The 15,283-nt window shown below is 37.7% G+C and overlaps 1 protein-coding gene across 1 annotated transcript in view; it reads right to left on the bottom strand.

Annotated features, from left to right (window-relative positions):
- The window catches only part of LOC124232912 (protein furry homolog-like), a 243,199-nt gene that overhangs the window by 197,333 nt on the left and 30,583 nt on the right, over nt 1-15,283 (bottom strand). The window contains exon 2 of the mRNA XM_046649823.1: nt 11,706-11,881. The gene's annotated coding sequence lies outside the window, so the exon portion shown is untranslated. The remainder of the gene's footprint in view (nt 1-11,705; nt 11,882-15,283) is intronic.

Genomic DNA, 15,283 nt, shown 5'->3' with positions numbered 1-15,283 from the left:
AAAACGGCCAAAGCCCTCACCTTAAACACCATCGTCAGCTAAAGACAAAAGAAGATGTTGGGGTTGGGGAAAGACTTCAAAGGGAAGGAAGGCAATTCACAAAAGGAGCAAGTACTTGGAAAAGAAGTATTTGGCCACACAGAAACAGAAGAACACAGAGGGAGCCCAACAAACAGGTTTTTCTAGATTCCTCCTGTCTACCACCCAGTTCATGTTATGCTAAGGTGATAGCTCGCTTCCTGAAACAAATGGAATTCCTTTTTTAGGCAGTTAAGGGAGAGGTAACAAGAAAAACTTTCTGAGCCTTTTGTTCCTTAAAAATAATCAGCCTAAAATAATAACCACGTTAAAGAGACATATTTTTGGATGGCAAATTTTGCTCCCCCTCAGTACAATCTGTGATGTTCACACAACAAAGAAATCCCATAATGATGCATTTCCCAGAACATACCCCATCATTAAGTGACACAGGACTGTAAATAGACATACAAGAGGAGATTTATTATGGGAATTAGCTTACATGATTATGGAGGCTGAGAAGTCCTACGATATGCCATGTGCAAGCTGGAGAACCATGAAAGCCAGTGGTGTAATTCAGTGGGAATCCGAAGGCCTGAGAAGTAGGGGAGCAGATGGTGTAACTCCCAGTCCAAAGGCCAAAGAGGGTGGAGGGTGCTACCAGTCTAAGTTTTGGAATCCAAAGGCCCCAGAACCAGGAGCTCAAATGTCTGAGGGCAGAAGAAGATGGAAGTCCCGGCTCAAGGAGAGAGAGCAAATTCACTCTTCCTCCATCTTTTTGTCCTATCTGGATCCTCAACCAATTGGATGATGCCCACCCACACAGGTGAGGGTGGTTCTTCTTCAGTCTACTGATTCTAATGCTAATCTCTTCTGGAAACACCCTCATAGACAGATCCAGAAATAATGTTTTACCAGCTCTCTGGGCATCCTTTAGCCCAGTCAAGTGAGCTAAATGCTTGACACATGAAATTAACCATCACAGGGAGCCACCATGAGTTTTTGAGAAAGAAAGTGATATAAATAGACCTGAGAGTTCTAAAAGCTATCTTTTGAAGCATACTGGATGGGAAACAGAGACTAAAACAGAGTGGGGCCAATTTTTAAAAATCCATCATAGTAGTAGAGAGAACTTTCCGAACTAGTGGGGTGGATATAGAAATATGGGAAGAATGAGCAAAGCGCTAAAGTAGAACTGAAAAAGTCCTCCAACTGAACAAATGTGGCACCATCCCTTTCACAATTACTCTCTCAGTCTTCTAAGCAGGCTCCTAAACAACTTCTACACACACCCCTTTCCAACATACTCTCCCCACCACGGCAGAGTGACCATTTTACAAAGCAAGCCAGATCACATCTCATGGCCCTCTACCCCTTCTCCCTATCGGCCAGCAACCCTGGTCTTTTCATTTCCTAGAAGTTCAACTTCTTTCCTGACTCAGGATCCTTCCACACACAGTTTCCTATACCTGGAAACTGGCACCTTGGCTTTTTTTCACCACATTAACCATAAAAGACCTTCAAATCTCAGTTCAAATTTCGCAAAGAGGCTATTCCTAACCTCTCCAATCTAATCATGTATCCCAATCTTTAAATTCTCTCTTGAAACGCAGTCATCAAACACAGGCATACCACATTTTACTGCACTTCACTTTATTGTGCTTTGCAGATATTGCGTTTTGTAGATATTGCGTTTTTTTACAAATTGAAGGTTTATGGCAACCCCGAATCGAGCAAGTCTATCAGTACCATTTTTCCAACAGCATTTGCTCGCTTCGTGTGTCTGTCACATTTTGGCAATTCTCACACTATTTCAAACTTTTTCATTATCATTATATTTGTTATGGCAATCTATGATTAGTGATCTTAGCTGCTACTATTGTAATTGTTTGGAGGCGCCAGGAACCGCACCCATATAAGACAGTGAATTTAATTGATAAATGTTGTGTGTGTTCTGACTATTCCACCAACAGGCTGTTCCCCTGTCTCTCTCCCTCTCCTTAGGCCTTGCTATTCCCTGAGACACAACAATATTGAAATTAGGCCAGTTAACAACCCTACAACGGCCTCTAAGTGTTCAAGTGAAAGGAAGAGTTGCACGTCTCTCACTTTAAATCAAAAACTAGAAATAATGAAGCTCAGTGAAGAAGGCATGTCAAAAGTCGAGATAGGCTGAAACTAGGCCTCTTGTGCCAAACAATTAGCCAAGTTGTGAATTCAAAGGAAAAGTTCTTGAAGGAAATTCAAAGTGCTACTCTAGTAAATACACAAATGAGAAGAAAGTGAACCAGCCTTATTACTGATATAGAGAAAGTTTTAGTGGTCTGAATGGAAGATCAAACCAGCCACAACATTCCCTTAAGCCAAAAACTAATGCAGAGCAAGGCCCTAACTCTTCTCAATTCTACGAAGACAGAGAGGTGAGGAAGCTGCAGAAGAAAAGTCTGAAGCTAGCAGAGGTTGGTTTATAAGGTTTAAGAAAGAAGCCGTCTCCATAAGATGAAAGTGCAAGGTGAAGCAGCCAGTGTTGACATAGAAGCTACAGCAGTTTATCCAGTAGATCTAGCTAAGATAATTAATGAAGGTGGCTACACTAAACAACAGATTTTCAAGGTAGACAAAAGAAGAAGATGCCATCTAGGACTTTCATAGCTGAAGAGGAGAAGTCAATGCCTGGCTTCAAAGCTTCAAAGGACAGGCTGACTCTCCCATTAAGGGCTAACGCAGCTGGCGACTTTAAGTTGAAGTCAATGCTCATTTACCACCCCAAAGATCCTACGGCCCTTAAGAATTATGCTAAATCTACTCTGCCAGAGCTCTCTAAAAGGAACAAGAAAGCATGGATGACAGCGCATCTGTTAACTACATAGTTGACTAAATATTTTAAAACCATTGTTGAGACCTATGACTCAAAAAAAGATTCCTTTTGAAATACTACTGCTCATTGACAATGCACCTTATCACCCAAGAGCTTTGATGAAGATGTACAATGAGACTAATGTTGTTTTCATGCCTGCTAACACAACATCCATTCTGCAGCCCATAGATCAAGGAGTAATTTCGACTTTCAAGTTCTATTATTTAAGAAATACATTTTATAAGGCTATAGCTGCCACAGATGCTGATTCTTCTGATGGATCTGTGCAAAGTAAATTAAAAACCTTCTAGGAGCCAGCCTGGTGGCACAGCGGTTAAGTTTGCACATTCTACTTCTCGGCGGCCCAGGGTTCACCAGTTCAGATCCCGGGTACGGACATGGCACTGCTTGGCAAAAAGTCGTGCTGTGGCAGGCATCCCACGTATAAAGTAGAGGAAGATGGGCATGGATGTTAGCTCAGGGCCAGTCTTCCTCAGCCAAAAGAGGAGGATTGGCAGTAGTTAGCTCAGGGCTAATCTTCCTCAAAATAAATAAAAAATAAAATAAAAACCTTCTAGAAAGGATTCACCATTTTAGATGCCATTAAGAACATTTGTGAGGAGCCAGCCCCGTGGCCGAGTAGTTAAGTTTATGCGCACTGCTTCAGTGGCCTAGGTTTTCCCCAGTTCGAATCCTGGGCACGGACATGGCACTGCTCATCGAGCCATGCTGAGGTGGCATCCCACATGCCACAACTAGAAGGACCTACAACTAAAAATACACAACTATGTACCGGGGGGCTTTGGGGAGAAAAAGGAAAAATAAAATATTTAAAAAACAAAAAAAAGAGCATTTGTGATTCATGGGAAGAGGTCGAAACATCAACATTAACAGGAGTTTAGAAGAAGTTGATTCCAACTTTCACAGATGACTTTGAGGAGTTCAAGATTTCAGTGGAGGAAGTAACTGCAGATGTGGCAGAAATAGCAAGAGAACTAGAATTAAAAGTGGAGTCTGAAGATGGGACTGAATTGCTGCCATCTCATGATAAAACTTTAATGGATAAGAAATTGCTTCTTGTGGATGAGCAAAGAAAGTGGCTTCTTGAGATAGAATCTACTCCTGGTGAAGATGTTGTGAAGACTGTGGAAATAACAACAAAGAATTAAGGATGTTACATAAACGTAGTTGATGAAGCAGCAGCAGGGTTTGAGAGGATTGACTCCAATTCTGAAAGGAGTTCTACTGTGGGTAAGATGCTTTCAAACAGCATCGCACGCTACAGAGAAATCATTTGTAAAAGGAGGAGTCAATCAATGTGGCAAACTTCACTGTTGTCTTATTTTAAGAAATTGCCACAGTCACTTCAATCTTCAGCAACCACCACTCTGATCAGTCAGCTGCTATCAACATCAAAGCAATACCCTCCACCAGCAAAAAGATTACAATTCAGGGAAAGCTCAGATGATGGTTAGCGTTTTTTAGCAATAAACTATCTCTTAATTAGGGTATGTATATATTTTTTTAGACATAATGCTATTGCACACTTAATAGACTACATTATGGTGTAAACATAACTTTTTTTTTTTTTTTTGGCTGAGGAAGATTTGCCCTGAGCTAACATCCACTGCCAATCGTCCTCTTTTTGTATGTGAGTTGCCACCACAGCATGACCAACGATAGACGAGTGGTGTAGGTCTGCGCCCAGGAACCAAACGCAGGCCACTGAAGCAGGGCACATGAAGCTTAACCACTAGGCCACCGGGGCTGGCCCTAAACATAACTTTTATAAGCATCGGGAAACCAAAAAATTTTCATGACACTTTATTGTGGTGGTCTGAAACCAAACCCGCAATATCTCCAAGGTATGCCTATACTGAATATATCACTTAGCGAGAAGAATAAATGTAACATTAACGGAAAGGGATGATAAGCAAAATAAAGCAAACTAAAAGCAGATTAGACAATACCGCTCTTTAACTGGCAGGAAGAAGAAAACAAATAGACAAAAGGTTGATATAGGTACACAGCTTATAAAATAGAAAATACCAACAAATCCACAGAAAAGAGGGCTAAAAAAATGGACAGGTAACAGGAAAAGAAATGCAAATGTCTCAATCATATAAAAAGATATTCCATCTCATTCATAATGAGAGATGGGAATTAACACTATGATGAGATTCCATTTGGCAAAACAAGACAAAAGTTTGACAAAATATTCTGTTGACAAGGTTATGTATAGACAAATAGGCACTTTCATATGATAGAAACACAAAAATGTACACATAATTCTTAGGGGATAAATTTGGCAATATCTAGTAAAATTGCATACTCATTTACCCTTTGAAACTATAATTCCTCATCTAGGAATCTGTCCCAAATATACAATAACAAATGTAAAAAGACATATATATGAACAAGGTTTTTCATTGCAGTGCTATTTACATACAAAAAATTAGAAACAATCCAAAGGTCCATCAACTGGGAACTGTTTAAATAAACTATGGTACATTCATTCAATGGAATATTATGTAGCTATAAAAATGAATGAATAATATACTACTAAGAAGTGATCTCCAGGATATATTAAGTGAAAAAAAGCAAAGTATATAGTACTCTACCATTTACTTAAGAACAGAGGGATAAGAATATATAGCCTTATATTAAAAAAATAGATAAGAATAAACTGAAGTTTTTCACAAATTGTTATTCCCCTTAGCAGGGGAAGAAGAGTAAAGGATAGAGAAAACAGATAGAAGCTAGAGTCCTTTAAATAAACTTTGTTTTGTGATTTGACTTTGGAACCATGAAACTATTATACATGATTATAAAACAAAATTACATTCTACAACAGTTATTAAATATCAAAAATAAAATAAATGAACTTAAACGTATATCCAGTTGGTAGCATAACTATACAGAGAAAAATTAAGACTGACTTAAACAGTGTGGCATGGTAGGTGGCCTCTGTGAGGGCCCAACGATCCCCACCTCCTGGTATTCACACCCTTATGTAATTATTTCCTCTTCATCATGGACTCAATTTAGAGACTTGCTTCTAAGAATAGAATGCGGCAGAACATCAAGGTTTACAGCAGAGTTATTCACAACGGCCAAAAGGAGAAAACAAACGTCCATCGATGGATGAATGGATAAACAAAATGTGGTAGATACGCGCAGTGGAATATCATTCAGCCTTAAAAAGGAATGAAATTCTGATGCACGCTATAACTTGGATGAATCTTAAAGACATTCTGCTGAGTGAAATCAGCCAGTCACAAACGGCCAAATACTCTATGACTCCACTTAGGAAGTGTGTAGAGTGGTCAAACTCAGAGACAGAAAGTAGAATGGTGGATGCCAAGTGCTGGGGGAAGAGGAGAATGGGGAGTTGTTGTTTAATGGGTATAGTGTTTCAGTATAGAAAGATGGAAAAAGTTCTGGAGATTGATGGTGGTGATGATCGCACAACAATGTGAATTTACTTAATGCCAATCATCTATATACCTAAAAATGGTCAAAGTGGTAAATTTTGTTATGTATATTTTACCACAATAATTAAACAAAAAAGAATGCAGCATATATGATGGGTTGTCACTCTAAGAACAGGTTACAAAAAGGCCATGGCTTCCATCTTGGATACCCTTTCTCCCTTGCTCCAAGCCAACAACCAGCTGCCATGTTGTTAGCTGCCCTGTGGAGAGGCCCAAGGAAGTGGTCTCTGGCCAACAGCCAGAAAGGACCTAGGACCTGTCAAGAATCACAGGAATCTGCTTGAAAGCACTCCAGAAGGCTCCTTTGTGCCCCCTTTAACTGAGCCTTGGGACGAATATGGCACCAGCTGACACCTAGATTGCAGCCTTATGACCAATCCTGAGCTGGAGTTAAGATGCACCCCACAGAAACTGACCCATAGCAACTGCGAGATAATAATGTTTGCTGTATTAAGCCACTAAGTTTTGGGGTGATTTGTTACACATCAATAGATAACTAACACACACAGTGTTTAACTAAACATTCCTAGGGGGATGTGCCCTAAGTCCAAAACAGAAGTGCAGATTCCATTGCTGGGTATATGTCCAAAAAGAACCCAGCACAATGTCCAACAAAAGACATATACAAGAGTGTTCATAGCAACTTTATTCATAAAAGTCCCAAACTAGAAACAACTCAAATATCCATCAACTGGAGAATGGATAAATAAATTATTGTATTTCACACAATGCAATACTACGCAGCAAGCAAAAAAACTCCACTGTTTCATAAAACAACATGGATAAATCTCAGACATAATATTGAGCAAAAGAAGGCAGAAAGAGACAAAACTTTAATGTTGGTATTGCTATTCTGAAATTGCTATGTGTATAATGGGGTGCTATAAATGAGTAATTATGTAATGTTTTAATTGTATTATTTCTAGTGTCACTGAGAACCAGGATTCTCAGCTGAGAAAAAGATACAGATGCAAAATAAAAAAGATTAAGTAAAAATCTGGTGGTGCTGAAACTGAACTAGAAGTATTAGTATGAACTCATGAGGTAGCCTATCTTTAAAAATATTTTTTCTGGGGCCAGCCCTGAGGCCGACTGGTCAAGTTCGTGCACTCTACTTCAGTGGCCCAGGGTTTCACTGGTTCAGATCCTGGGTGCAGACGTGGCACTGCTCATCAGGCCATGCTGAGTCAGCGTCCCACAGAGCACAACTGGAAGGACCCACAAATAAAATATGCAACTATGTACTGTGGGGCTTTGGGAAGAAAAAGTAGAAAAAAAAATTTTTTTTTCCTAGTTCTGAGGACTAAAAAGACCTAGAAACATGATAAGTCCATTATCAACGAGAAGCCCTAGAGCTCGGATTGTAGCCTTGAAGTTCCATTCCCCAGTAAGGAATTGGGGCTCCCTGGAGAACTTGCTAATACCAGGTGTGGGGAGGCAACGTACATGATGAGCCTGGAACTGCCTGTCATACCAGATAATCAAGAAGCTATCAAAAACTACTAGAGACATGTCAAAATAACTCAGTAAGCAACTTTAAAAGGTTCGCACTGGCCAACGATTAATTTAAGCATCAGTAAGGATAATAAGTACAATCAATTTTTTAAAAACACCCAATATGTTTAAATTTAAGAGTCCATAATGAATCCAGGAGAGAAGGGGAGAAGCCTAATACAACCAACTCGCTATTTTAAAATTAGTAAGCCAAGGGAAACTATCAAGCTTTTATCCCACCTTTCCTATACAAACCTTACTACTAAGTAACAAACAGTACATAAGGAACAGTTTCTCTTTACAGAATATTCTAACTAATAAATGAACAGTAAAGTTATAGTATTAACTATCACTATTCTCCAACCTCTAACGATTAACAGACCTAAAGCAGAGTCTATCATCTACTTTTTTTAATCTTTATTTTTTAAATTTTTTTTTTGAGGAAGATTAGCCCTGAGCTAACATCTGCTGCCAATCCCCCTATTTTTGCTGAGGAAAACTGGCCCTGAGCTAACATCTGTGCCCATCTTCCTCTTGACAAGCAGTGCCATGTCTGCACCTGGGATGTGAACCGGCAAACCACAGGCCACCAAATCGGAACGTGCAAACTTAACCACTGCGCCACTGGGCCAGCCCCTCTATCATCTGTTTCTGTAAATAAAGTTTTATTGGAATACAGTCATGTCCATGCATTTACATTTTGCCTATGGCTGCTTTCTCATTACAACATCAGTTTAGTAGTTGCAGCAGAGGAGACAAAATGGCCCATGGACCCTGAAACATACGCTGTCTGCCCCCTTACAGAAAATCATTGCCAACCCGATCTAAAGCATTGAGCACAAATGGCAACAAATTAGCAGGAAAAGAGAGACACTGTCTGCACCAGACAGACACCTGCCAAAAGACAGACACTTTCCAAAAGAAATCAAACCTGAATCTGAGCAAGTCTCTAAATCCAAACGCCAATTAATAGGAGATAAAAAGGACAGATGAGTATGACGTTTAATCGCTTCACAGGAATGTACTCAGGAACATCCACATCAACAGGACAAAGGCCCGATTTGTTCAACAAATAAATTTCAAAGACAAAGATGTGGAGGGAGGCATTGGGACAGGGATGAGACACCACACAACCTTAAGAGAAAAATCAACCAATTGCAATGGGAGGCAGGTGACCCAATCAGGTCAATTGTTTTTAAAATGTATGAAAGAATTAAAATTAACACTGACTGGATATTTGATTACATTGGAAGTCTTGCTGATTTTGTTGTTCGATTTGTTTTGGTTTTTTGCCGAGGAATATTAGCCCTGAGCTAACATCTGTTGCCAATCTTCCTCTTTTTTTGCTTGAGGAAGACTAGCTCTGAGATAATATCTATGCCAATCTTCCTCCACTTTCTATGTGGGTTGCTGCCACAGCATGGCTGACAGGTGGTGTAGGATCCCACGCCTGGGATCTGAACGCACGAACCTGGGCCACCAAAGCAGAGCATGCCAAACTTAACCACTACACCATGGGGCCGGCTCCTTGTTGCTGTGTTTTTAAGGGGGATAATGGTTTTGTGGTTATATTTTTTAAAAAGAAAGTCTTATACTTTAAGGATACGTAGTGAAATACAAATAAATTATACGATGTCTAGGATTTCCTTTAAAATAATACAAGAGTGGGAGGGAAGTCAGCAGGAAATAAATAATTTGGCCATGATTTGATAATTACTGAACCTGAGTGATGACTACAAGGGGATTATAATAATCTGTTTACTTTTACATATGTTTTAAATTTTTCATAAGTAAAACCTTAAAATTAGGCAAAACATTTCTTCTTCAGACACAAGAAAAAATCTGGAGTATGAAGAAGAACAGGTCAAGAAGTATGCTAGATAACCCCAAAGAAGCAACATGACAGTGACAAGGGTAGGGTCTTCTACGGAAGGGTAAAAAGCCAAGTTTGAAAAGAACCAGTTTAGAGACCAAGCAAATGACTGCTGAATAGATTCCAAACTTAGTTAAGTGACCTTTTCCAACTGCATCGAGCAGCGAGAACTAGGAAAAAAGACTATATATGGCAAATTAACTTAGGTACGGGATTTGGTAAAACAGATTCCTCAGGAGGAAAAGGGCAAGAGAACGTAAGATGCTGCTGCAAGTATGATCATGGGGCTTGGGTGAGCAAAACGCCAATGAGGCTAGGAAATAGCTAACTTGATTAGAAAAGCATGGAAATGCCAAGAAAGTACAAGTCATAACAAAGACAAAGAACAGACTCAGAAAGCGTGACATGATAGAGGGTTATGATCATGAGAGGGAACTTTTCAAGACCTCAGAAGTGGAAGTGTTCCAGGTGATGATGAGAAGTGATGGGGTACGAAAAGTGCACAGAAGTTTGGGGCTCCAGTCCTGCTAAACTAATGCTGGTTTACTAACTGCTTCCGGCTACCTGCCAAGAATCACACCTCTGTCCCAGGATCATTTCAGAAGATATCCGTATTTTTTAAAAGGGTCCCAGGATTGGAACCACTAGTTTACAATTTAGTAACCCTGGAAAATGACTAAGGTGAAAATGATGGATGTCAGTCAGGTCAAGGAAGCATGATGAGAGCCACTAATATAAGAGACAGAAGGGGAACATGTGAATCAAATGAAGAAAAATTCTAGAGGTCAACAGAGGATAAAAATGTAGAGAGAAAAGAATAAAAGACATCAACTTCAAAAGAAAACAATTAATTGAAAAATGTTCTAATAGTGAGGACGTTATTCTAACCCCATAACTCAAAGAAAATAGTCTAAAAATATCTCTATCGGATAGATTAGGGAAGAAAAGGTATCCTCAAAAAAACAAAAATCAATTTGTTCATTACAATCATAAAGTGCTGGGTGTATGAAAGCACCAAAAAAACCTTATAAATCATTTAGTTTAATTCACTCATTTCATAGAGAAAACCAAGGTGCACCAAGGCTAATTAACTTGCACCCAAGAACATTACGCAGTTAATGAACAGAACTCAAGTTAAAGTGTACCCCATTCTTCCCCCAACCTCCCTGCCTCGCACTCTCATCTAACACCTTGGTTTCCATCTCGTGACTCACTTCTTTTCAATGCTAAATGTCATTATATATTTTCACTCATAAATAGCAAGCATTTGGTAAATATTTGTTGACTGGCACTCAAAATGAGCCTACTTCAGTAATTTTATTTTAAAGGTCTCCTATAGCAGCAACTTGTTCCGCTCAATTTTACTCTTCTGTCTCCCTCGGTCCCCTCCCCAAAATATGTTCTGAGTAAATCTCAGAGATGTTCAGAAAATGTGTTGGCTAACTAGCACCTATGCTTCCAAAAAATGTTAGAACATGAAAAGGCACACATAGTGCCATGCTATAAAAAGAAGAGCTGGCATTATACACTTCTCTCATCATTTCCATAAATGCATACATAATTTACAATTGCTATGAAGTAAGAAGATGTTCTGGACCCAGGGGACTCCAAATACCTAAATAGACAGGAAAAAACAGGATAAACTACCTCAGCCTTACAATAGCGGATTATAGAGTACACAAAGTACACACACATAAAGATGTTTATACATTTCTATATTTATTCTCTATAAATATTACATATTATACTCCACCCAGAATATAATATGGAAAGAACATTTTGAAGCTTCCACAAACCTGATGTTACTGCTATTTTTAGAAGAGATTTTTAAAATATTAACCAAAAAAAAAAGTGCAGATATCACTCATATGTAAAAAGAGAAGAAGACACAAAAAAGGGGAAGGCAATCTAAACAAAAATTGTGTTACAAATTTCTATTATTCTTAAAAAAAAAGGTACATATTCTTACCACTTAGAAACGGTTGTTGAGGCACAGAGTTTGTAGAAAAGACACCAAATTTGGAAAGGATCCATCTAGAAGCTTTTTCAATCGGGAGCTTGTACTTTATAGGCACACAAGTGGGCACACTGGTGCACAGCAGTAGGCATTCACCATGTACAAAGCAGAATATGGAATGTCAAAGGCTGGAAGACAAAAAGAGAGAGGAAAGAAAGAAATATGGTTGGTTAATAGTAATAGCCATGTTTAAACCCAAAATTTAGCAGTTTTCATATATCATGTATCATTATTGATTAGTTTTTATAAGGAAGAATCTGGCCAAGAACTTACTTATCAAAAAATCTCAGCAATTTTTTAACAGGAAAAGAAGCTATCTGGAGAGAGAAAACAAGAAAATGAGAATAACTCTTTTAAAGGTCCTAATTTAAATACTTTTTCGCCACCCATAACATCTTTCTCAGGTATATTATAAATTTCTTCACCGTCTGAAAATAATTACCTGTTTTTTGATGACAGAAGGGCCATCATCATAAGAGTGCTTGCACAGTATTTGAGGACATAAACATTATGGGACTTGGGGTAATGACCCTAGAACTACCTCTCTTTCAAAGGTACCCCAAGAAAGAAGTGAACTCTCTGTCGCTGGTGGCAGTGCCAATACCTACAAAATTAGGAATGTATCTATCCTTTGACCCAACAATCCTTCTTCTGGGACATTCTCCTACAGATATAATTCCATACTCACAAAATAAAGTGTACAGTATGATTATTATGGGATTATTTATAAAAGTGAAACACTGAAAATAACCCGAGGACAAATAAAAATACCTATGAGACATCCGTAAGAAGGAACACCATGCAGCTGTAAAAATGAATAAGGAAGCACCCTCTGTGCTTCTATGAAAAGGCCAGAAAAAGAACTCAGCCACCATGCTGTGAGAAAGCCCAAGCCACATCGGGAGGCAAAAAAAAAAAGGTCAGAATATATTAAACAAGCAAGATACAGAATTTATATACACAGTATGCTATATTCTGTGTTTAAAAAAGGGAAGGGGGGAGGGAAGTAAGAATATCTATCCTTATTTGTTAAAAAAATGCACTGTATAGATACATAAGAAATTGGTTAAAATGGTTACCTATAAAGGACAGTAAGGAAACAGGGATAGGCGCTAAGACTTCTCCGTCTGTCATTTTGACTTCTAAAACACGTAAATGTTCAAACAAAATTAAATTTAAAACAAGTCCCCTAAATACTTGATTCTTACTCTTTCATCCCTTATTCATAAAAATTTGAGCTGTTATGTGATCAGTATAACACATTACTTTCCTGAAAAATCAAATGATAAGTTATTTTCTTATCCTTCAGAAAAACCCTTCTCTTTGCTACTGGTAGCAATTCAATATATACTGAGTGCCTGCTATGCACCAGCACTACATGCATCTGTGAACAAAACTGAAAAATCCCTGCTCTGATGATCTTAAAAGTGAACTGTTATCCATTTACTCATTGCTAGTGAAGGTACAGTAAGAAACGCATAAATATACATTTCTAGAGAAAATATAAATTTGTCAACCATTCTGGAAAGCAATTTGTGAATACATAACAAAAATCTTTAAAATGTTCATAGCTACTGACTCAGCAACTACACTTCTGAGAACTCAAAATGCAGACATAACTTTATATACAAATGTTTTGTACATTATTTATAATGAAAAATTGTAAGAAATCTAAATGTCCAAAATTAACTAAACTATGATGTACTCAGCAGATGGAATACTATGCTGCAGTTAACCGAGAAGTCATTTCCAGTTAAACGTGGTGGATTAACCACAAATATTTATCCCCACTCTGTCCCTGGGTTCCTCTGAAATAATTGTAAAAAAAAATTAAAGAAATTTAAAATTAAATAAATAAAAGAACACAAAAGCAAGAAGAACAGAAGAGACATTCTCTGATAGGATAAAACTAAAATGTGATTTCCAAAAATAACATGAGGAAACAATGTTAAAAAAGGCAAGACTCAATCACATATAATTTTGGCCATACTTTTTAAATTACATTAAAATGTGGAGGAAAAAACACTAAATATTATTTCTAAATAGTGATTTAAAATAAGTGATTTTTATTCTTTTATTCTTTTCTATATTTTCCAAAATATCTCCAAAGAGCATTTATTACTGTTATAGTCAGAAAAATAAAATCACTTTAAAAACATATATATACCTACTAGGATGGCTATAACCAAAAAGATAAGTATTGGCAAATGTACAGTTGGAACACTCACACACTGCTGGTGAGAATATAAAATGGTACAGGCATGTCGGAAAATAGTCTAGCAGTTCCTCAAAAGTTAAACATGACTCAGACATTCTACTCCCAGGGACACACCAAGAGAAACAAAAAAATGCATCCATGAAAAATACATATGCAAATATTCGTAGTAGCGTTATTTGTAATAGCCAAAAGGCAGAAATGACACAAATGTCATCAACTGATGAATGGATAAATCAAAGTAGTATATTCACCCAACAGAATATTGTTCTGCCTTAAAAAGGAATGAAGTACTGATACATATTACAACATAGATGAATCTTAAAAACATTATGCTAAATGAAGGAAAGCAGTCACAAAAGGCCACCTATTACATGATTCCATTTATATGAAATGTCTAAAATAGACAAATAGAGATAAAATAGATTAGTGGTTGCCTAGGGCCAGGAGGGAGAAGATAGGGAGTGTCTGCTAACGGATACAGGTTTTCTTTTGGCAATGATGAAAACGTTTTAAAATCAGTTGTGATAATGGTTACACAATTCTGTGAACATACAAAAACCCTGAATTGTACATTTTAATCTGGTGATTTGCATGGTATATGAATTATATCTCAGCAAAGCTGCTATACTAAAAAAAACCCTATAGTCTGTAACTTCTTTACCGCTAACTAATATTTCACTTATTAGTCCTTATCACCTTGCAACACTATATAATGGGAAAAGCATTGGATTCAAAGATAAAACCAGACGCTTGCCAATCCTAAGACCATGGACAAGCCACAACTTCCCAGCTTCAGTTTCTTTTTCAGGGAGTGGGGAGGCCTCTCTGGTACACCATCTCATTTTTCTCCCAACAACTGAGTTGCATGCCTACCAAGAGCAAATTATATTTGTTCCAAAATCTGTTTATGCCAGTTGTATTTACTATAATTATGTAATTTAGTAAAATATTACATAAAAAATATGAGCACAAAAAGAACATGCTTTGTCTCTGAAAATCAAGCTGTACAATTTGAAAAAGGCAAGTCACTTTAAAAATGTCCTCAATAGAAGGCCTCAGCTATACATCAAGATGGATGAAGTACAATCATTTATATAGTTAACAATTATAAAATATTTAAAGTATGTATCTTTCTTATGATTCCTCATTTTAAACAAATTTTCTGTTTAACCAACCCAACCACCGGTTGGTTATACAACCACTATTGTGTAAGAGAGAGATTCTACTCTACATAAGTTATTTGTGTAAAAGACTAACAAAAGAACACCATTGTGATTCTAGCTCATGCTCTAAAGAGTGACAGTGGACTCTA

This window comes from Equus quagga, unplaced genomic scaffold, assembly GCF_021613505.1.
Source record: "Equus quagga isolate Etosha38 unplaced genomic scaffold, UCLA_HA_Equagga_1.0 146_RagTag, whole genome shotgun sequence".
NCBI lineage: Eukaryota > Metazoa > Chordata > Mammalia > Perissodactyla > Equidae > Equus > Equus quagga.
The sequence above is the reverse complement of the archived record's forward strand: the minus strand, read 5'-3'. Positions and strand labels throughout refer to the sequence as shown.